At 36.2% G+C, this 25,377-nt stretch overlaps 1 long non-coding RNA gene across 1 annotated transcript in view; it reads left to right on the forward strand.

The window, feature by feature from the left end:
- Positions 1 to 25,377, forward strand: part of LOC140712299 (uncharacterized) — a 91,393-nt gene that overhangs the window by 59,106 nt on the left and 6,910 nt on the right. The gene's annotated exons all lie outside the window — the stretch shown is intronic.

A 25,377-nucleotide genomic window follows, 5' to 3' on the forward strand; every position in this document is an offset into this window, starting at 1 on the left:
AGACATATCTGCTTCCCCTCTGCCTTCCATCATGATTGTAAATTTCCTGAGGCCTCCTGACCAGGCTTCCTGTACATTCTGTGGAACTGTGAGCCAGTTAAACCTCTCCTCTTTATAGATTACTCAGTCTCAGGTATTTCTTTATAGCATTGTGAGAACAGACTAATACACTAACCCAACAAGATTGTTGAAGTGTGAAGAGTTGATCTGGAGGGCAAAAGAAAGGGAGTCGACAAGCTTCCAAATCTATAGTTAGGACTCATAACTTAATCCTCCATGGATAGAGCTAGAAAACGTAGAGGCAGGGAAGAAAGCAGAAGTTGATATTAGCCACCCTTTACTCTGCACCAAATCATAACATGTGCAGTCAACAGAGTTGCTAAAAACTAAAATCAGTGTCTTTGATGCTCTGAATCAGGGGTCACCAAACTATAGCCTATGGGCAAAATCCAGCCCAGGTTTATTTTTCTAAATAAAACTTACTGGAACACAGTCGCATCTACTTGTTTACCTTTTGGCTTGTGGCTGTTTTCATAATGCACTATTAGATGACTACAGAGACTGTATAACCAACAAAGCTGAACATACATGATCTCTTGACTGTTATGGAAAAGTTTGCTAGCCCATGCTCTTCACTGATGCACAAAAGTAAATAATGTGAAGTTTCTCAAATTGTATCCAAGGGTAGTGGTGCTATGAAAGGAGTGGATGGTACTTCTGTGACTCATAGACAATATTTGCTTTATTTTCAAGCAAATACATTACAATGCCAGTCTATACATGTTTGATTCCACGCTAGTCCTTCACTTTGCCTTTCTGGGGATTGTTTAAGTAGTGAGTAGGTTGGAAGATGCTATGGTTAAAATAGTATGGTATCCTGGCAGAAACCTACAACAATAACAACAAAAATAATAATAGCAATAATAAGCACACACAATGTTTCCTGTGTGCTAGGCTTTATTCTAAATGTTTTAACACTTTGGGAGGCCAAGAAGGGCAGGTTACTTGAGCCCAGGAGTTTGAGACCAGCCTGGGCAACATGGTAAAACCCCATCTCTACAAAAAAAAAAAAAAAAAAAAAAATTCCAGATGTGGTGGCATACTCCTATGGTTCCAGCTACTCAGGAGGCTGAGGTGGGAGAATCACTTCAACCTGGGAGGTTAAGGATTCAGTGAGCCGAGATGGCACCACTGCACAGAGTGAGACCCTGTCTAAAAAAAAAAATAAGTAAACGATTTAATATAGAGAGTAATTTCTCAAATCTTAAAATAACTTTATGAGTAGGTACTTTCATTGTCATCACTACTGTTTTACAAATGATGGAATAGAGGTACAGACGGGTTATGCCATGGGCCCAAGATCATGAAGTGGGTGAGTGACAGCTGAAGTCCAAAGCCAGATAGTCTGGCTCCAGATTCTCTGTTCCTAACCCCTATACAATGCTATTTTAATTTTTGAAGTCTATGGAATGGCTATGAAACAGTATGTTCTGATGATAAACATGTTTCAACAAATGCAAGTAAAATAGAGCAAATGAGAATTGCTATTTAAAAAGATCTTCATAATGAAATCAGAACCCAAACTATACCAATTACCCAAATTACTGATTTTAAAGATATATCTAGAGCTCACAGTTTCAAATTATAAAAATAAACTACTGATTTTTGGCGACATGGCAAGTCCTGCCTAATAAAGGCTTCTAAGAAGGAAAATTGGGGCTTTAACTTAGAGAAGATGCATAATTGTTTTTTGTCATATTCCCTGTATTAATAAAAACATACAGTGGGGTAGAGATGTGTATATATGAACAAACGACTAAACTAGTGATTAACTATGTGAAGAGGGATATAGAAACCTCTTCTGGAAATTCACAAGTGTATCCTAAACCAATATACTGGGCTAGTTCCTAACTCAATTTATGCAATATTCCTGACAGGTCTCTTTTGCTCCTTGTCTTATTTAGGTTGAAATAAATGGTAGACAAGCATCATTGTCCCTGCAGAGTTCTCAAAAATGTCTATTACAATGCAGTTACCAAACTTTTCTTTTCTGTATCGGATTTTAATATGTTCGCCTCTTGTCATTGAGAAATCACTTTTGTTTAGAATTTTAAAGCACCTTTTATTCTTTCTCACACAAATATAATTAACACCTTTTGTTCTCATGCAACAGCATAAAATATAACTTTTTTTGCGCTCTGAAATTACTAGTTTAGTAGTGAGAATAAATTATGTAACTTTAAAGTGCTTGCAATGGAAAATAAAACATTTTCTGGAGAAATTGAATTTTCATTTGTTTTTACTTCTGGGTCTTTAACATCCCCATTCCTGTTTCATCAGTGACTTGTAAAACAATGCTGGAAATGATTCCCTAAGTAATGTTCCAGGCCCTGTCCTTGCATTCAGAAAGTACTTCATGTAAACCATCTTGGAAAGATCCATTCATTCTTTTATTCTTTCAATAAATATTTATTTAATGCTTAACCATAAACTAACTGCCCTGTTCAGCCCAAGTGACACAAAGATGAAAAGACATTGCCTTTTCCCTTGATGAGCTCACTGTATAGAAGGGAAGACAGATTTTTTTTTTTTTTTTTTAATAAAGGACATTATAATGAGAATTTGTTCAGATAGTTGGGAAAACTCAAAGAACACAGCAATTTATTTGGTCAAAGGGAGTCAGGAGCTGCTTCACCAAGGAATCAACATTTAAAGGGGTCCAAATAAGGCCATTATACAACTTAACTTTTTTTGAAAATTATATACTTAAAATAAAGAAATGATTAAAAATTAAATTTTCAAAATCAAAAATATGTTTTAATTTCAAAATCAAAAATATGTGTTTTAAAAAACACTGACCAAATAAATGGCACCCACATCTGTGACATTCACTGGAGAATAGAACTCAAGATTAAAGAGATCCATTTTAGCTAGCCAAGTACTTACAACTTTTTAAAAATTCTAACAACATTTTGTAAAAGTTGCTAGTTGAAATTAGATTTTCGCTCCAAATTAGCTTTATATTCTTTCTCTAACATGGACACAGAAAGATGTGGATCGGATCTCAGCTCTATTGTCTATCTTTCTGCCTAATTTATTTATTCCTAGGCTCACGACCTTAGGCTATTACAAAAGCTTTATGAAAAGTCCTAAAAACAAGAACCTTTTTCTACTTCTTTTTGAAAAGAATAGCAAGTTCTTAGCTATCGTTGGCACTTTGCTCTTCCAGATAAATTTAACAATTATAGAATCCAGTTCATAAAAGACTTTTGGGAATTTTTTAGAATTGGTTTGAATATATAGATAAACTTGGGTAGCATTTATATTATCACAATATTCTTCTCCATAAAATAAAATATATTTTGCATTTATTTTGATCTTTTAAAATATCCTTAGTACAGTTTTGTTTGTGTGTTTTTTGTTTTTTGAGACAGAGTCTCATTCTTGTCACCCAAGCTGGAGTGCAATGGTGCAATCTCGGCTCACTGCAACCTCCGTCTCCCAGGTTCAAGTGATTCTCCTGCCTCAGCTTCCCGAGTAGCCGGGATTACAGGCACTCGCCAACATACCTGGCTAATTTTTGTATTTTTAGTAGAGATGAGGTTTCACCATTTTGGTCAGGCTGGCCTTGAACTCCGGACCTCTAGTGATCTACTCGCCTCATCCTCCCAAATCCCCCTGCTGGGATTACAGGCGTGAGCCACCACTCCTGGTCCTTAGTACAGTTTCATAATTATTTTCTCTTCCCTATTCTCTGTTCAGAATTCTTAAAGTAATCTCAAGACAGCAGAGATTCTGCAACCACATCTACATACCTGATCTTCCAGAGCTCAGCTTTCTGCAAATGCCTGAATTCAGTTTGATTTTAACGTCTTTGGTTTTCTTCCAAAGCCTTTCCTGATAAATTCTATCTCACTATGATCACTTCCTTGCCCTTTTTCCTTCTTCATTTTTTTTGCTTACCTCTAGTGTGCATTTGTTATGAGGCCTTTTCACCACCCTTGAGTCATTTCCTGTAACATGTTTTGTCTCTCCCTAAGAGCCTATGCCGGTTTTCCACTTTGTTACTCCTCCACTGTGCTTAGTAAAGGCCTTGACATTAAATTAGGCTTGTATTCAAAATTATTTATTAAAGGATAAAAGGCCTCAACAAATGATCCTTTTATACAAAGAGTGTCTCATTTTCAGAGTCAGCCTCACTTCCTGATGGATCATGAGGACAGAAATTTCTCCCCTCCCACTGTTAGTCCCTCCTCCGGTCTTGTCAACGTGGCTTTCTTCACACTGAAGAAAAATAATCTATCACTTGGTATCAAACTATTTGCTTTTCAAATTGAATACCTCAGAATAATAAATTATAAAAGAAAGGCCATGAATCAAAAATGCCACCTGAACACATCCTCTATTTTTTTCTCAGTATAGCCCAAAATGACGTCTGCATTAGAATGAATCATCAGATAATCAACACAAAAGGCCTCATTTAAGTTCATTATTCACAGTGAGAGCCTGGCTTTGAGCCCTGATACACTTCAGAACTTTGGTTTACAAAGATAATAAAAACATTCAAAGATATGTCAAACTAACCTGACTGTTCCCATCTCCGTATAAACGAGATGATCCCCCCCAAACCAGCTTCTGCCTCACCAGGGAGTCGCCCCCTCAGGACACATCCCCTACCGTAAACAACCTATTTTTCTTGGCTGGGCCACCATATAGGCGGCTCACTCTGTGCCTCTGATGGAGCAACACTGCTTCTCACTCAGATGTTCTTTATTTACTCCTCTGTCAAAGCAAATATTGCACATTATTAAAAATTCCTATCCCACCCTACCTAAGGAGAAAAAGTAGGATTACTTGGCCATGTGTTCATCCAGCAAACACTATTGAAGGTCCAATCTGTCTGCAATAGTGTGCTTAGTGCTGAGGGAATACGGGGTGAACCAGATCATATCTCTGCCCATAGGCAACTTACACTGAAGATGACATGTAAGAGGAAGGGCAACTTTATATACAGGGATACTTAAAAAATGTCACGAATCATTTGGTGGCACAAAAGATATCACCAATCAGCACAAGGGATGGCTGCCTCCCCTGTTCTTGAATAGACACTCAGAGCAGTTTGTACTCAGAGGGTAACAGAAAATACCATGGAAGCGAAGCAGTGGGAGAGCACGGTCTCTGTAGATAGGAGAACTGTTCTAGTTTCATCCCTACTATAACTAGCTCAGTGACTGATGACAAGACCCTGCTGTGCTCAAGAACTCATATGCTCAAGTTTCCTCATGTAAAATGAGAGGATTTTAGAAGATGATTTCTAACTTTATCTCCAGCTTTGATTTTTTATGATTCTGGGAAACTGCATTTTACCATTGACCACTTTAATGATAATGGAACCATTGGATGTTGCACTCCTTGCCATTCATTCTATGTTACATAAATCAAGGCTAGAAAGAATAAACTAGCAAATGCAAACTCTAAACCTTGGTAATCATTTAAGGCAGTAAAATTATAATCAGAGTCCATTAACTGAAATGTGAAGGTACAGCATTCATGGACTATGCGAAAGAACCAAAAATAATATAAAAAGTACAGACTTTGAATACATTTAATTACTTTTTAACAAAAGCAATAATTTCTACATGCATTATATACTTAACATACAGTATTTTCCCTGTTCTTTAAAAGATACTTGCTTGGAAAGATGAAAATACCAGTGATTAAAAATTTCTTCTTGATGCATGTCTATATTTTATAAAATATATATTTAATTTAGACATAAGACTAAACATTTTAAACTGTATTTATTTTTAAATATGTATTTTAGCGTGGAATGATTTGAGTGGGTCTAATATCAGCCCACTGATAGTGAGTGATGCCTCCAAGTTCCTGGAATCACCATCATCAAGACAACTAACCAGTGAAACTCCAGCTATGATTCTCTCTTCATCCAGTCTCTGATACATGTGGAGTCTCTACCTTCAGGATCTGCCATCACCTCATAAGAGTGAGAAGTTCCCAGGCCATTATGTCCAGGGTCCATCCAAGTCAAGGTGGCTGTAGAAACAAAATGTCCCTTCCCTTGCTCTCTGTTTTCCTACCGTTCCCATTCATCCTTTCCCCCATGATCATCTCCATATTGCTCTGAAATCCTCCCTCATCCTGGCCTCTCTGACTTCCTAAACTTTCTATGAAATTGCACCTCATGGACCAACAAACATCTCAGTCTTTAATTTCTTTTTCCATTACCTTAACTGACACCTGCTGATCTTCAGAGGGTAATGATTCCTCTAGACTCTCTGAGATGGCAGCAGTTTATTTTCCCCAATCTTATATCTTCAAACTAGAAATTGATCTAGATTTATCTTTGCTACTCATTGCTGCTTTCAGATCATCACCCCACCAATATAATCTTAAAAGCCTATCTCTCTAAAGCTCATGATATTCAGCCATATCCTTCTGTCCTGTCCTCTACTGTTATAATTTGCCATGCCTCTGATAACTTCTAATTCATGAATAGGTTCAATACCTGGAATGCACTTTCTCCCTGCTCCAAACTCTGCTGTCATTTGGAACAGCATTAACATGAATTTCTGAGACTTAATCACACGTGTCTCAGCTTCTCACCTCATGTCCACGGACATCCTCTGGCATGCTTTGGCTACTTCATTATTTATCATTGCCTCACCTACCAAATCCCAATCTAAGCATTTCACTTCAGCCACAGCCTTTGTGTTATCCAGATGCTTCTTTTGCAACTACTACCACCACCCACCTTGACAAATTTTTTTTCCTGGATTATCCCAACTCTAAGAAAGACTTCTAGGTTCCATCTAATAGCTAATCTTCCCTTTGTACTCAGTAACAGAACATTTGAATGTTGTTTTGGTACATGGAAGTCTGGAATAAACACCAAAGATGTCAACATCTGTTTCAGCTAGTGGTGACCATGTGACTACATTGTGTGAAATTTCAGGAAGTATCATTGGAGAAAGAGCACATGCTCTGCTCACTCCTTCCCCTTTCAAGCTTGTTAAAATTTAGACGTAACAACTGGAACTCAGAAACTCTTTTGCTTCATGATGTGAATGTGGAAAAAAGCCATACACAGCAAATGAACTAGATAGAACACTGGAGCACGACCAACATTGAAAGATAGAACATCCCCAAAGTCAGTGAATGTTCAGGGAGAGAAAATTTCTCTTTTTCTTAAGCTACTGTTATTGTTATCATAGATTGTTGTTGTGGTTTGGTTTGGGTTTTTTGTTTTGTTTTGTTTTTTGGTTACTCACAGTTGGACCTTATGATAGCCAATATATCAATTATCCACTCCTCCATGCCTATCTCTTAGTAGCTCATTGATCTTGCTAGTAAGAGACAGACAACACAGAAGATGGCATGCATTGTAAATTTGTGATTCAATCTCAAATGATCTTTCAACACTACTCAAAAGTCCTACCACATTTCTGTTTACTCACTCTACCACCCACTACCTCTTAGACTATTTCTCCTCAAACTCTCCATTTAGTTTTCTCACCTTCCTGTTTTACCAAAAAAATACAATCCGTTAAACAGCAACTTCTTCATTTTCTTTTCTTCTTGTCTTTTTTTGTTTTTTTGTTTTTTTTAGTAGAGACGGGGTTTCACCGTGTTGGCTAGGATGGTCTCTATCTCCTGACCTCGTGATCCACCCACCTCAGCCTCCCAAAGTGTTGAGATTACAGGCGTGAGCCACAGTGCCCGGCCTTCATTTTCAAGATACCAAACAAATAAATCCACGTTCTCTGTCACTCTTCTATACAAGCCTAACTTTATTCAGTTGATTTCTCAAGAACAATTTCACAATCAATTACTGCTTCTCTATTTTATAGTCAGCCTCTCAATCTCTAATAGATTTTTTCCAATGTTTGTGTTGTTGTTGTTTTGAATATGATTACTGTTGCTGTTGTTTTACTCATTCAAATTTTTCTCCTTTTAAAAAAGAAAACATGCTCACTCAACTTCTCATTTGTGTATCTATTCCTTTTTCTCTCTTCTCCTCTACATATTTCCTTCAGTTTGGAGTAAAGTTTCTCAAAGGAGCTATCTATTCTTACATTCTTTTATTTCTCACCTTTCTCTCACATATCTACACAATAAAAAAAGAATCTCATCTACCATGCCTCCGAATGAGCTCTTACTACTGATACCATGGGCTGTGTCTCACTGCACTCAACAAATATTCCTCAGTCCTCATTTTACTTGACTTTCTGGTAGCACTGGGTGTTGATAACCACTTTGCCTTTTTTGAAGCATTCTTTTCCCTTAGTTTTTCTAAAGCAACATTATCCTGTTTTCCTTTCTACATTTTTGGCAACTCCTCTCCTCTTTCCTTGTTTTTTTAAAATTCATCCATGAGGCATTAAAAATTGGAGTTGTTCAAGACTCAATCCTAATCTTTCTCTTTTCATTCCATATTTTCTTTCTAGGTAATATTATACAAAATCTTAGATAAATTTACCATCTAAATGCAGGTAGTTCATACAGTTGTATATCTAGCTAAGCTCTCCTTGGATTTCCAGAACACATTTGAGTTGATATATTCAATCACTTGAACATGGAACATGTTAAATGCTTTATAAGTATTAGCAATTATTTTTATTGTATGTACAACTGCACGGATGATGCCTTCTTTTGGATGTATCAGAAGTATCTCAAACTGTATGTTCAAAACAAATCACCTGTGTGTTCTCTGCCACCAATACAGTTTTTCTCCAATGTTTCTGTTTCAGTGAGAGCTACCACCTACCATCGAGCTATACAAGTCAAAAACCTCATAGTCTTCTTTGATAATTGTTGTTTATTAATTTACCCGTTAAAAAATATTTTAAATCCCTCTATCTCTATATCAATCTTTAATTCCCCCATCTTCTCTTGCCTAAATTGTGGCAACAGTGTCCTAACCATTTATCCCAAAAGCTCTTCTTCTTCTTGCAACTTTGCAGCTGGAGTGATCTTTTGAAAATTAAAATTAATTTGTGTCACTCTTCCTCATATCTTACACAATTAAAAATAGTTCCATGATCTTGGGATAACAGCAAGTGCCTCCTCATGGCCAGGAAGGCTTGTCATTGGCATTGACTTCTCCAGGTTCCTCTAGCCCTTTGCTGTTCTTCACAATCATTCTCACCCATGCCACTGACCTTCTTTTGGTTCATCGTAATTTTCACATTTCATCATAGCATAGACCTTTGCACATGTAATTTTCTCTACCTAGAAAATCTCCACTTCCTTACCTAGGTAATTACTATTTTGTTTAAGAAAGCATTCTATGTGCTTCTGTTCTAGGACAAAGTCCTTAGGGCTACCATAGTGCTGGGCACCTTTTACAGCTCTTGACATTATCACGAATTTGTGTTTTTGTTTTTGTTTTGAGACAGAGTCTTACTCTGTTACCCAGGCTGGAGTGCAATGGTGCGATCTTGGGTCACTATAACCTCTACCTCTCAGGTGCAAGTGATTCTCCTGCCTCAGCCTCCTGAGTAGCTGGGATTACAGGCATCCACCATCACATCTAGCTAATTTTTGTATTTTTAGTAGAGACGAAGTTTCACCATGTTGGCCAGGCTGTCTCAGACTCCTGACCTCAGGTGATCCGCCCTCCTTGACCTCCCAAAGTGCTGGGATTACAGGCGTGAGCCACAGCACCTGGCCACCAATTTCATGTTTTTTAATAAGATAAGTTGATTAACATGTATCTTTCCTAATAGCCAGGAAGCAAATGGGTTATTCATCTTTGTGCCTAGGTTGGAGCCAAGTTGCTTTGCATCTAGTTCATGTTCAGTAAATATATATTGAATGGATAAATGAATAACTGCCTAAGTTAATTTATCTCTTATAAATATCATCCACATAAATTTCAGCTATCCTCTTTTCTTTCATTTTTATGTTTTCCTCCAAGAAATGTTTTATAACCTACTGAGGCTTTTATATTTATTTTATTTGCTTTAAAACTAAACTTAAAATTGGATAATATTATTTTATAAAAGGCATAGAAGTATGAAAATATTTGATGGTTCATTACTTGAATTATATGTATGTGGACATATGTTTTCTCTCTTTTCCTTTCTTCTACTTTTTTCTTTTCCTTCTCAACATCAAAACCACTTTTTCTTGAAAGAAAAAATAACTCCCAATGGAGAGTCAAAGAATATATGTGTAAGGAGAATGAGAAGGGCCATCAGGAGCCTTGAAATGTTGGCAGATAGCCAGATATTTGTCAGATTCCATGGAAAGGATCTTCAGGTACTAAAATGAATGAAGTGCACCTACTAGTATTGCTCCTGTCCAGTGTCTTATCCAGGTCTAGTTTCAGAAAGTAGTATAGTACTAACTAAAGTCTAGCAAAGGAGAGCACAATTCTTAGTTATCTAGCACTGAATGAACCAAGAATTAACACTGCTGGGGAGCATTGCAGATGGCAATTCTTATATAAGATTAATTGCCAAATGAGGGGTAAAACAATAAGTGCTGATTTTGGATGAGAAACATTCATTAAGGGCTCAGGGATACCATAAGGTTTTGTGGATGAAAGACATTACTAGATCTGGGCCTTGATGGATAGAGCTTTGTTAGGTCAAGAGAATTAGAAAGAACATTCTAAACAGAATCAGCAGAGAGAAACACTGGTCTGAAGAAGCATATTTTTAAGCAGCCATTAAGTGGCCAAGTCTGACTCGAAATTTGAGAATTTACATAAGAGATAGTTGAAGATCTAAATATAGACATTGTGTTGTTGATAAAGAAAATCTATTAAGCATTTGACTAAGTGTATTTTAGGGATATGAACGTAGTCAAAGTTATTGTCAAAAGAATAAAGCAGTCAAAGAATGCAAACAGAACAGGGAGCATTTGACCACATATTTTTCTAATCTATGCTGAATAAATTGTGAAAGGAAAAGGAAACTCATATTTATTGAGTACCTACTATGTATTCCATCACACTAGATATTTTACATACACTATGCCATTTTATTTTTAAAAAATACTTTAAAATTATCAGGTATTAACACTGTTTTACAAAAAGCAAATCAGTACTTAGGTTTAAGTTGTAAAATATTACATATGTAGTAAGTAGCAGACTGAAGATTTAAAACTAGGTGTGTAGGATTATAAAACCTGTATTCTTCTGTTTTATGACATTTTGCAATAGAAATGTAAAAAGTGAGGCAGGAAATGTATTATAAAATGTAATATAGAAAAGTATGTTAAATGTTGAGTAATCTGAAATGAAAGTAGAGTTTAAAGATAATTTTTAAGTGATGTTTTGAGTCTTCAGAGAAAGAAATATTCACTTAAGGAGTTATATCTAATGGTTTTGGCCATATATCCCTCTAATGTCCAGCTCTGTGATACGAACTGAATCACTAGCTATTGACTTAGCCCTGTCTTGGGTATAGGTCTCTTAAGCTGTCTCTTGACTGGAATCAGAATTGGTAGTCCTAAAATTTAACATTGAGCTGGAACTTTTGCTGCTATTGCTCTGATCTTTTGCCTCTAAACTTGTGCTTCATTTCTAAAACAATTTTTTGCTTCGTGTCCCAGTTCCAGTAACTTGAGTCTTCTTATGATGTGAGCCCAACCCCTTGCTCTAATTTCTCACAGGAGTCTCATATTTTCCTAAATCAGCAATTTTACTTCCTTCTCCTTTTGCCCTTTCAGGATCAGATATCCTGCACTAAACCCAAACAAGTAGGCTCTCATCTTTCCATGTGCTGACAGTCCTTGCTGTCCACCTTACTGTTAGCAGTTTTGTTTTCCTAAGGAAGCTCATCTACTATATTATTTCCATTAGCATCTCACATATTTAACTAGCTCCATCTTAAACAACATTAAACAAACAAAAACCCTCTCAACTCCACCTCATATATCACTCTTTTGTTTTGTTTTGTTTTACTTTTCTTTGCAGCAAAAATTTTTAGACATAATAAAAATCTACAGCTCAAATTTTGATATAAAACAATTGGCACTTTGATTCAGTTCTCTGACCAACCTACAGTCTCAAGATGGGGTAGGTTAAAGTTCTTTACTTTGGAATGAAGAATAAGAAGAGTGTTTAGGCTGAGGAATGGCAGGATTGAATTTGGATTGCAGGGAGTAGACACTAAATCCCTAGAATTTTTCCAGCACAATTTCAATCACTCTAATATCAAGGAGAAATCACAATCACTGCAGATGTCATGGGAGTCCAGATGGCCGCAGGATCCAGAATCATCCCTGTCTATATTGGAACAAGAGTGGACAACTGTTATGTGGTTGCAAATTACAGCCAGAACTTGGATGAATGTGGATCACACAGCTGGACCCTTACAACTACCAGCATGATTGCTGCACAGGTCATTTTATTAACCTTGAAATAACAGCCCTCCACATTTTATACAATTGCAATTTTTGGACCAAGTTCATTGGATTATGGTAGGGTTTCTTGAAACCATGCTCTGTTTCCATTACTCTTTCACCCTCTATAATCTGGTTTAACTCTCTCTCACTTCACTGAAACTGCTTTTGTTAAGGTCACTGATGATAACCATAGTGCTAAATTGAATGTACAAATTATTTGTCTTTATCTTACTTGACCTGCATTCAATATACTTGACCACATTCTCTTATTTCTAATACACTCTTCTCTTGGCTTCCATGACAACATGCTCTGTTTGTTTTCTTCTTTCCTCTAAGGCCATTCTTTCTTAAGTTTCTTTGATTTCTCAGCCTCTTTCATCTGACCTCTAAACGTTAGAGCCTCACAGGGTTCTATTCTAAATACTTTTCTTTGCCTACATCATCTCATTTACTTCTATGAATTTAAATAGCATATCTATGCTAATTATTCTTACATTTATCTTTCCATTACAGAATTCTCTTTTGAGTCTTAAGGTTGTAGAGCCAGTAGCCATCCACACTTAATTTTTCTAATAGACACCTCAAGTTTTATTAAAACAAAGTTTTGTTACAATCAATCTTGTTTTCCCACTCTTTTCCCTACCTAATCCCAGAAATATCCCCTATTTCTAAATTTTTCGTCTCAGCTTTCTCAAGGGTGTTAGATCTAGAAACTAAGGGTCAACTTTGATTCTTTTCTCTCCCTTTGCCCTCTATTTAACACATGTGCATATCCTGTTAATTACATGTGCATGTAATATTTCAAAATCATCCACATCCTTTATTTCCAAAATCATCCCCTTAGACCACCATCATCTCTTATCCGAAATAGTGCAATAGACAACAGACTGGTCTTTCAGTGACTCATTCCCCTCCAATCTTTTCTTCACATGTTAGCAAAAGAGAGCCTCTTAAGAAATAAATTAAATAACAATGTCACTCCCTTGCACGAAACCCCTCAGTGGCTTCCCTTTCAACTCAGAAGATAACCCAATTTCCTGAGCCCTCCCTGCAGGATACTGACTCAGAACTGGGCCACTAGCCTCATTTTTCACTGAATGCTAGCTCCACAGGCCTTCTCTAAAGTCCTCTGACATGCAAGATCTTTGTCATCTCAGAAACTTTGAATTTGTCATTCTTTCTCTATAGGATCATTTTCCTCTCTTCACTTTGCTGTAGGTTTCAGCATAAATGTCAGCTCTTCCAAAAAAAAAAAAAAAAAAAAAAAAAAAGGTTTGGATAATCTTAATTAAAATTGATTTCTTTTTCAGCTGGTCCTGTTGAAGTTAACAAATAAATAAAGAATAAAATTAGTTTCTCCAGAGATTTTATATCTCATGCCTTTATGTTTCCTTCTTAACACTAAGCATATATGTTAAGTGTTTATATGGCTTATTTATTCGAAGGCATAGACTAAAACTTCTGTCTATAACTGTGTCCTTAACATTACCACAATGGCTGATACATAGTAGATATTGAATAAATACCTGTTATATCAATGAATTGCAAAAAAAAAAAAAAAAAAAAAAAAAAAAGAGCTATTATATAGGGAAAAATGTAGGAAGGAATACTATTAGAGAGAAAGAAGGAGGAGATCCCTTAAACCAGGAAATTTTGATGTATGGTGTTTTCTTTAGAGTATACAAGAAGAATCAGACCTACAGTTAAGAGATAATCTAGAAAAGTTAGAAAGTTACAATCACATTTAAGAGGCTATGTCCGTCTTATTTTCTCTATATAACTAAACAAGAGCAAGGATTATGTAATCTCACTGGTCTGTAGAGGACTTGACCATTACATACCAAATCTTTGCTTATTTCTTTCTGGGAGATTCTATGGTGAAAATGGTTAGATAAAATGATTTTGAGTGTTAGGTGTCAGTAGTCATGTGACTTTACCAAAGTTATGTAACATCTTCAACCCTGAAAAAGGTCTAATTCATTCTTTAGGGGTGATGATAGCATCTGTTTCATGGTCATATTGTAAAAAATTAATGAAGTAGCATGTGTAAGTATATTTAACACAGTGTCTGGCATGTGTTAAGCACTTAATAAATGTTACATGTTAGCCACTATTATTCTATTTATAGTATAAGCCACACTTATGAATTAATCTAGCTTTTCCCTAGGTGACAGGCACAGCCTCAGCTAAGGTTTACTGTATCTCAACTCTCCCTTTGTCAAACCACAGGAACATCAAACTGTAGCATGTGTCAGAGTCATCACATGGGGAGATGGTTTAAAATGAGCATTCTTGGCCGGGCACGGTGGCTCACCCCTGTAATCCCGGTACATTGGGAGGTTGAGGTGGGTGGATCATCTGAGGTCAGGAGTTCCAGATCATCCTGACCAATATGGCAAAACTCCATCTCTACTCAAAATACAAAAATTAGCCAGGTGTGGTGGTGGACACCTGTAATCCCAGCTATTCGGGAGGATGAGGCAGGAAGATTGCTTGAGACTGGGAGACGGAGGTTGCAGTGAGCCAGGATCGCACCACTGCACTCCAGCCTGGGAGACAGAGCAAGACTCCATTAAAAAAAAAAAAAAAAAAAAAAAAAAAAAAAAAAAAAAAAAGACAAGTGCATTCATGAGATGCACCCCAGAGATTCTTTCATACTAAGTTTGGGGTAAGATCCAGAAATAAGTGCTTATACAAAATATTCCAGGCTATTCTTCATGAAGAAGCTGTTCTGGGACCTCATTTGGGGATAAGCTGACATGGAATAGACAGTTCTATTTTCTCCTTTTAGACGGCTAGTATTGTGGAGTTGAAAAGATATATTGTTTGCCAGTTGAAGTTGAAAGCAAGCAAATAGGGAGGAGATTTCTTAAAGAAAAACTTTAAATGTATGAAAAGAGGACTTGAGAGGGCCACGAGACAGGGAAGTCCACTAGGGAAACTCACTGAACATCTGAGCATTAGAGCTTTCTCAAAACAAACCTTAATACTTTTTTTCATTTCAGTTTTTGATTACGCATTGGTCTCTTTGCTGATATTTGTTTAGTGGGAAATAAGTATTTAATACACCAGTAGCATCACCTTGAACACAAAGAACAATCTCTCCATGTTGAAAGGCAGCCCAAGGGATCCTTAGTTCATTTGTTGAGGCTGAGCGTGTTTGTAGGGTTCTTCATCCTAGTGAGAGCAACAGTTACATGAATCATGAATATGCTGTGCTGCAAATGAATCTTGAAAACATGAGAGATGTCTATTTAATTGCACTAGCATTACTATCTATATTTTGCCCTTTCTTTTTCTGTACTACTGGGTGGCTACAGCGAAGTAAATGACAATGGTAAACATAACAATTACATATTAAACATCACATTAACCATGTTAAAAATATCTCATAGTGAAATACCAATTTTTAAAAATACAAAACATAACATTCATTACACAACAGCCTTTAAATCATACCTTTTGAGGTATGAATCAGTGTATTCTCTCCTCAAGTTCATTTACTTCTAATTTATTCACAGACAGACTTGCTTTTATCTTATGGGTTGAATGACATTTTTTTCTGAATTGACTTTATTTAACAACAACAACAACAACAGCAACAACAAAAAAGATCAGATTTGGTGAGCATTTCTCCATATGTTTAGATGTCAAATAAGACACCTAAATTTGAAAGCAAAGTAAGATAGGAAACTCTTTGTTCTCCAGCTTTCTTAAGGAAGAGATGTGCCTGTTGATACTTCTTTAGTTGTCTATGATCACAAAGATGTTTGAGGGTGACACAAACAACCCATCAAATTTTAACCTTCCACTTTTAATATGAATTTCTGCCACCTCTTTTGTGTTTGAGAGTAATGAATACTTTCTTTTTAAGTGCAATGGAATATGCATCTTCAATAAAGATCAAGGTTTCTTTGTTCTATTTACATCAAATCTTACCTCAATTTTTGCCATTTAGCTGCCAGGGTAATTGCAGATGATATGCTGTGTCTGGATGCCACAGAATCAAAAATGATTAGAAGTAATTGCTAGCTATCCTAACTTTCCTTGCTAGAAAGTTGCCAATAAACTGACCAGAGGGCGCTCAGGTGAAGGTACCTTAGGAAAGGAGGTATCCCCTTATTGCCTGCAGCAACTACAGTAGGATTCAAGTCCCTCAAACACATATCCTCAAATTATCTTCCTTGCTTCCTCACTACTGATGTTTCCTATGGACCTGATGACTCAAAATGAATCAGCCTAACCTGTCCCAGAATGTACTGAGTCTATAGAGGTACATCTAACCAAGGCTATAATAATGTAATTGCTTATTTGATGAATTGTTTTTTGTTCCATCATGTTCCAAGTATTATGCTAAGCACTGGAGATAGAGGGATGAGTAAGACATCTGTGATAACTACTGCATGAACTTTCAGTCTAGTAGAAATGAGACATAATTAAATAATCAATGATAATAAATTCTGATAACTACTACTTAGCAAGTATATAAGGAACAATTAGAAAAGTTAAAAGGGCAAATCCTCTTATCTAGTCATTAGAAATGGCATTCTAAGGGCAGTGGGGCTTAGATTGAAGCTGGCTTGAGGAACTGAGAAAAGAAAAAAGTAATGTAACTTCAGGATAAGAAAAAAAACACATGTTCAACTGCCATGAAATAAGGAAGTATAGAACATTTGAATGTCAAAATGAATACAACATGATAAAGTGTAAAATATAAGAGTTCATGGAGCTTGGTAAGAGAATATAGAGTTAGGTATAACATAGATTATGGGAGAAATACTCCCACAAAATTTCAGTTGCATTCCAAGAGCAATGGAAAGCTGTAGGAGGATTTTAAATAGGAATAATCAAATTGTCATTTTCTAACTGTTAAAATGTTCACCCTGAAAACAACATAGTGGGTGACCTGTTAGAGAACAAGACTAAATCTGAGAGGCTTGCTAGGGATTGATGCCATTAACCAAATGAGAGCCAAAGAGATCCCTGAAAAGGATGACAGCAAGTGAGTACTAGAGAAAATGAATGCATTTGAATGATACTTTGTCATTGAGTGCAACAAAATGACAATTTCATGTAGAACAATAAAGATTCTGTGCCTAATAGGTGAATGGCTTAGTCCATTAAAGTTAGAATGGTCATAGAATCTTCAGCCAACCAGGCATTGTGGCAGGGAGGTAAGTGCCATCCCTACTTGCACTTGTACTTCCACTCCTCTGTTCCCACTTCTTTCTCCTCTTCTCTCTGCCATTGCCTCAAAGTGGCCTAGACTGGTGCGTGCCCCATCTGCATTAGAGGCAATGAGACAACAAATTTATTAGGACAAAATGAAAGGGTCATGAGAATTTAAGGTACTTTTAAAAGACTTGTTGAATTAGTTGACTCAAAATTGAATAAGGAAAAGAAATCTAGGAGGAGGCTGAGAGACAAGGGGTAGAAGCATGTAGTGAGCTTAAAATCCTGCTATGACTAAAGAACAGGTAGACTGACAGCAGTAACTAAGCAAGACAGAGATGGCTAACTCCATAAGTTCAAAAACAATTCTTCATAAGGTACAAGACATGACCAGGAAAAGAAAGGCAAAAAGGAGCAAAGAGAAACACCAGCCAGGTAGGCTGGATGGTTCACACTTTAAGACAGTTAAAAAGAGAAAAGCATAAAAAATCTTTCAATCAAAGAGTATTACCTGACATGGGAGCCCCCAAAAGTGAAATCCAAAACCTACAGAAAACTTTCTATTTTTAGGCTTAAGTTTGATGAAGAATGCACAGCCATGTAGAAATGTGATTGGACAAAATGTGATCTAAGGGTAGTAGCTGAGGGGAGGGGAACCCAGCAAGGCCTCTCTGTTCAGATTCTCCTTGGCCTCTCTGTGTACCATTTCTCCTCCCAGATAGTGGGCGGGACTCTGAAATGAGGGTCCTTCTCAAGGGAGGAGGGAGAAGGGAGAAAGTGACCTTTCTAAGTTGTATGGCTTGATTTGGGGGAAGCAGTTCTCTTTTCTGCAACCTGCCTTAAGGAAGAGGAATTGTGGTTTCCATGACTGCCTTCAGTGGAAGAAAGAGGAGTGGAATTCAGGAAGGCAGGAAAAGGTCAGAGTGACCTTGTTTCTGAGGCCCTTCCAATGTCCTTGTCTTCGAAATGCTCAATATGAACAAACACCATTCTTTAGGATGTCATGTTCTGAGCCTCAACATTCCCCTGAATGAAACTTACCCAAAAATCTTACAGTCAAGAAATTGGGATGCTGTTGTGTCTCATAAGCCATTGAACCAGTCTCTCAGTCCTGAGAGAGCTAAGTCAAGTTCAACAGTTAACAGCACTTGTGTCTCACTTTAGGAGGTGGTGTGGCAGATGGGCTTCTACCAAAGTCAGGCCTGTATATAGTTTGAACAATTGGGTATTTCATGAGAAGCATTTCTATGAAAAAAAAAAAGAAAGAAAGAAAGAAAAGGTTAATGGTTAGAACAAACTATGAACTCAGTTTTGGGGTCTAGAGGGCAACCAGTTAAGATTTCTATATGTTAGGCTCAAAGCATTCTTAGTCAGAGTGAGGATAGGCAGTGATATTCTGACAGAGTTTTCTGATTTGCAATTTGTTTCTGGTGTCCCAGTAAACATTCTGAGTAGTTCATATAGCAACAAGCACAAAAGCTGTTCAATATAAGTGGTTGTAGTGACTTCTTGGAAGTCTGTATTAGTCATTTAGCTTCAGTTTGTGGGACTTCAGGAAGAAGGCAGTCTTAATTTCAATGGCCAAGCTAGAAGGGTGAGAGAAAAATTACAAATATTAGTTTAAAGGATCATAGCCAGATATAAGAGGAAACTGGAAGAATTTAAGATCCAGTCCAGATTTCAGGTGGATAACAAATCCTCAGAAATAATGAGCTAGAATCTAATAATCAGTGTACTGTAGTTTTTTTAAATGTAATTTTTCTCTCTACAATTACCTCCATTTCTGCCAAAGATAATCAAAGTGACATTAATTTGTTTGCAAAATAAGTCGAAACTCATTAAACTTTGATCATTTATATAAGTACAGCAAGAATAGTGATTGACCACACAGGATCTCTTTAAGTTTGCTTTGATGAAAATTTTCATAAGGAATTTCAGATTAAACTTTTAAGAAGCCTCTCAAGGATAGGAAGTCAAGTCAAAAACAGATCATCAAACTATTTCATACTGCAGCTGACTAGGAATACTTTTTAAAAAGAATCAAAACAATAACTGAATTACGAATATTTAAAATGACTATGGTTGAAAATCTGGTGAGTTCATCAAGTTAATGGTGCAACTCATGAGGAAATTTGGTTATTTTCATGGCATATAATAACATTTTAACATAATTACCAAAATTATGATTGATAACATATCAGATTCCCAGGAATTTTATATAAACTTTGAAACACTCATATCAATGGCAGGCATCACTTATTTGGCAATGCTTCTCACATAATTTAACATATAAATAAGCCAAATTCATTTACTATTGCTCTTATACAAGGTGAGGCACACATCCTTTCAGCTTTTCAGTAGCAAAACTGGGAAATTCCAAAGTTAATTCAAGGTCAAAAGACTAAATTTAGAATTGGATTAAGGGAAGTTTGTCAAAAATGTAAATAGGTTTAAATAATTGAATAGGGTCTTCTTGTTTATCTGTTTAATCGAAGCAACAACAAAATATTTTAAAGGCAAAAACAGAAGGTCACGTAGTTGCAAAAAACAACTTACCTCTTTTAACATTAAGAAAACTCACTTTTCTTAAGTAATCAAAGGCCTAATAAAAGGCAACAATAATTACAAAAAAATCTTAATAAAACACATAATATTTGTTTCCTAAGCAACAGCTTGTAAAAAAAGAAAACTAAATTTTCAGACCAATACTCTGTTTTAACAGACTAAGTTTGACTTCTGCATCTGTGTAATATTAATACTAAAGCTAATTTTTAATGAAATCTTTTAAATAAATTCATTCAATCTCAGTAAGTTTTAATCACGCAATATAAGATTTACACAAACCTTTTATAACCTTTTTTCATATGCTTAGCTTTGTATTTTGAAGAAAAACTAATTCCACATACTTTTCCTTATCAAATACACCTTACTTTTCTCACATACATAGTTGTTTCTCTTATAATTTCTAGTAATGTAGTCACATTACTTAATTATAATACTTAACTCTTAGATATCTTTACTTCTAGTGAAATCTAGCAAGCATTGTGAACTGTATTACATCTGCATTCACTATGTTATAATTTTTAGAAACTCACTTTATCTCAATTTTTATTAATAGAACCAAATATATTTAGCTTCCCTATACCATGTGAAAAGAAGAGATGCCAACATATAAAAACTTAAATTTATGCTTAGCAATTTGTTTCATTATTTTAACTTACTTAGAAATGACCCCGATAATGAGTATCTGTTAATTTCACTTAACAGATAAAAAATATTTGGTTTTAAGTTACCAAATATATTTTTGAAATAATTTTTAAATAGATATTGTGTAAAATATTGTCGTTTTTTTCCAGCTGGTAGAAATCAGATTGTGTTCTCACTGGTCACAAAGTCAAACTCTCAGGACACAAAATGAGACAAACAAGAAAGGAAAAGCTGTCCCTGAGAGGGAAAGGACCAATAAGAAATGGGTATCTCCAAACCAAAACCAGATTTACAAAAGACTCATGATCCAAACAAATGATTTTCTCAAGCTAACCTGAATTTAGAAAGGGAGGGATAAAGAGAAATGTTTACTTTCTATTCTCAACAAGGCACTACAGTCTGAGATCCAGGAGAGCTGACCTTAGTACAAAGTTCTTACCTTTTCTTGCCTGGCTATTTGTCAGTTGTTCCAGATTCTCACCTGCAGGCTCTGGAGCAAGTCAGGTGTCTCAGCCACCCTGGGTTGTGTGCCAAAACTGCAGGGTTAGAAAGATGTGATCCCTTTCCTCACCCATCATAAGTGTCATAGCCAGCAGGTATATTACAAAAGACAGGCTCTCAAGAGAAAAGCATAACAAATTTATTTAATCAAAATTTTATGTGACACGAGAGCCTTCAGAAATGAATACCCATAGACCCAAGCAAAACTGCCTAGCAGTGATGTAAAAATGTGATTGGAAAAATCAATATAACCTAATGGTAACAGATGGAGGTAGTGGGGAACCCCACCAAGGCCTGTCTGTTCAGATTCTTCTTGGCTGCTATGTGTAGCATTCTTTCCTCCTGGGTACAGGGCAGGACCTCTCTAGAATGACAGATTCAAGGGAGAATGGAGAAGGAAGAGAATGGCCTTTCTAGGTTTATGATTTCCTTTGGAGGAAAAGGTTCTAGTCTCTTTGACCTAACTTGGGGAAGAGGGACTCTGGTTTCTATAACTGACTTTGGAGAGAGTGAGGGGTGAGAGATAGGAGGGCAAGAGAAAGTCAGAGAGGTCTCAGCCCTTCTAATCTCTTTTCATTTTAAATAGCAGGCCAGAGCACCATACTTTGGGTATTGTGCCATGAGCCCCAACATATTAATATCTCTTGATAGATTTTCTGCCAAGATCAAGGGAGACACAGATTTTGGCTCACATGCCAACTTTTATCAATTGATCATCACTCCCTAGAATACTGCTTTAACAAGGATTGTTGAGATTTCTTCCAGGCACTGCAGAAAAGAGCATCTTAATGGCCTTAGGGCCTATGTCATTGGTTCAGGATTTTGGCATGATGCTAATTGTCAAACATACTTGCCCTTTAGAGGTTTTAAACCTATGTTAAAGTGACAATCCTAGTGTCCTCAGTAGAGACATTGGGCTACTTTACCATTTTGAAAGTTGTATCTACATTCCAGTTCTCACTAATCTTTCATCTGTGGAAATTCTAAGAGATAATATTGCCTAAAATGTATGATCTAGATTATCAATTACAGTCTATTGCTCTGGATTTATCTTCCTCTACTGACTAGATTGTTAAGCAATGTGAAAGCAAGAATCTTCTTTCCCCAGTTATTAACTATGTGACTTCAGTCAGCATAATTGTATCTGTCAACTATTGCTGCATAAAAAATACCCCAAAACTCAGTGATATGCACCAGTAAACACTGGTTATTATTCTCAAAAGTCTTTTGGTAAATTGGGGTGAGTCTGTTTCAAATTGCAGATCTGCAGATTCCTTAGATTGTCTCAGTTACCAAGGATTCCAGAGACAGTCACCTAAGGTTGCTCTGCTCAAAATATCTCCAATTCTTTGTGGACAAATGAGCTGCCAAGGTCACAATGTTTTTGTAGCAATGGCAAAAACACAGAAAGATGGCTCTAATGGAGAAGCACATTTCAAGTCTCAGATCGAATCATGTTTTACAACACCTTTTGGCCAAATCAAGTCCATGGCCCAGCCCACTGTCATCAATGAAGTAGGAAAATAAACCACCCACAGTAGAACAGAGAAAGGGTGACTATTTGCTGAATCCAAACCCCAATGGGATTCATTTCCTGCAAACTAAAAGTAGTGATAACATGCAGAACTCTGAGGTTGCTTTTTGACAAGTGGAAAGAAAATACTTGACATACATTGGCATTCAATAAGCATTTGTTGGCTTATTGAATTTCTCTTTCTACCCTCACACTATATACAATGTGTGATACGCAGTTGGATTTTAGTGATTTACTAGACTTTGATCCAGAAATGATTTCCAGATTTTATCTCTGTTTCAGGTTGTAACCTTAGGCAAATTCAGAAATGCTTCACTTGATTTAATCAGGCAGTTAAGTTCTATATCTCCAACATACCATTATCAGAGAATACTTTGGGTTTCTGTAAAATATATAAGTTTCAACAAGTATTCAAATATCATAACTTCTAATCATACCTTAGCAATAATTGTGTGGAAAATGTCACCTATTAAATTACTATCTTTTTTTTTTATTTTAAGTACAAACTACTTTCCACTAGTGAAATTAATCTTTCCATCATTCAGACACCAATTCTTGTACCACATAAAAGTCTCAAACTCAAAACCTTTGGTTTTGAAGCTTTATTTTCTTTGAAGCTTTATAAATATAAATAAGTTCTCATGAAATATTAATACATCCTCTCCAGGCCACAAGAAAATGAGTCATAATAAATAAAATATAATATCTTTAAATCTATAAAAGAATGCATTTTAAAAGGAATAATCAGAAAACTAAGTTACCAGTAATTTATCACTTAATATTTTCCAAAAAGAAATGCTTTGCCCGATATCTTAGTCACCTATGATAAAGGAGAGTACAGTGTGATAGATACCAGTTTCTCTAAGCAAAAATCACCTTCCAGGAGACTTTATTTAGAGAAGTAACAAGAAGGCAAGAATTTTCACTCTGTAGAATGACTGCTGTTCACAATAGAACCTGTCAATATTTTGTAATGTTGCATTTCCTAAAACCTGGGACAGGTTTGTTGACTGTATTAGGATATTAATAAATATTTGTTCCGTCATCCCACTGTATTTTCACATTTTTCTCAGTATATATATATATATATATATATATATATATATCCATTTTGTTTGAGGGAAAATAACAGTAAATAGTAATATTCATAATGTATACATCAGACACTCTTCTAAATGTATTACTTATAATTTCTAACTACTGTAAGGGGGATATACTATTATTATCTTCATTTTACAGTTGAGACTATTCAGATACACAAAGGGTAAGTAGCCTACTGAAGTCACAAAACTAGTAAGTGTCAATAACCAGGATTAAAACTCAGGCTTTCCGGATTCCAATCTATGCTCCTAACCATTATGTTGCCAAGCTAACTTGGAAAATGCATATATTTTTAGAATGGCACCACAGCATGTTGAGTAAGAACATAAGTTTTAGAATGAAAATGTCTCCATTAAAATCCTTTTTCTGCTCTTTATTAGCCCTGCAACCTTGGACAATATTCTTAACATCTCTAAAACTCTGTTTTTTGTGTGTGTGTGTCAGTGAAAGTATATTTACTTCAAAGGATTATTAATGGTGTAAGAATGTATTTAGCAGTGTATTGGCATATAATAAATTGGAATTATTAACACTATTTAGTCTAACTATCTTGAGAAATTAAATGGCTTGCCCAAGGTCATACATCTAGCTATGGAAAAGTGAAGTCTAAACTATGGATTTCTTCATTCAAAGTTCAGTGCTTTATACTTGCAATGGCCACCCCACAAGGATTTCTTACATTCCTTGACAAGGTGAGATGGTACAGAAAGGAAATACACCACCTTAAAATGTGGTGATAAATCATAAAGTGTGGTTAGGCTTACAAATTCATTGCAACACTTCGATCACTGCTTGCAGTTATCATGGTCTATTGCTTAATAGACCAGAAAGGGTAAGTAACAGAATATTTACAAAAGTCAGATTTCTTCATGCGGGGGGCGGGGGGCGGGGGACGGGGGGAGGTTCCATTCAAATTTGAGGCCTCAGTTAAATTTACACCATCAATATCTACATCATTTAGCAAATACTTCTTTATTTCCAGCTCTAAATCCTAACCTTTATCATTAATCACTTAAGAATTCCAGGTATCTGGCCGGGCGCGGTGGCTCACGCCTGTAATCCCAGCACTTTCGGAGGCCGAGGCGGGCGGATCATGAGGTCAGGTGATCGAGACCATCCTGGCTAAGACGGTGAAACCCCGTTTCTACTACAAATACAAAAAAATTTAGCCAGGCGTGGTGGCAGGTGCCTGTAGTCCCAGCTACTCGGGAGACTTAGGCAGGAGAATGGCCTGAACCCAGGAGGCGGAGCTTGCAGTGAGCAGAGACCACGCCACTGCACTCCAAGCTGGGCGACAGAGTGAGACTCCATCTCCAAAAAAAAAAAAAAAAAAAGAATCCCATGCATCTTTAGATTTTTTTTGTATCTCAGCATTTATCTGCCAGTTTCTTGCTTAGCATAGTTTATATCAAGGATTTAAAAAAATTTACTTGTTACCAAAACATGACATTTTTTTTTAATCCTCCCTAGTTTTAATAGGAGTCAAT

Source organism: Chlorocebus sabaeus, chromosome 8 (assembly GCF_047675955.1).
Source record: "Chlorocebus sabaeus isolate Y175 chromosome 8, mChlSab1.0.hap1, whole genome shotgun sequence".
NCBI lineage: Eukaryota > Metazoa > Chordata > Mammalia > Primates > Cercopithecidae > Chlorocebus > Chlorocebus sabaeus.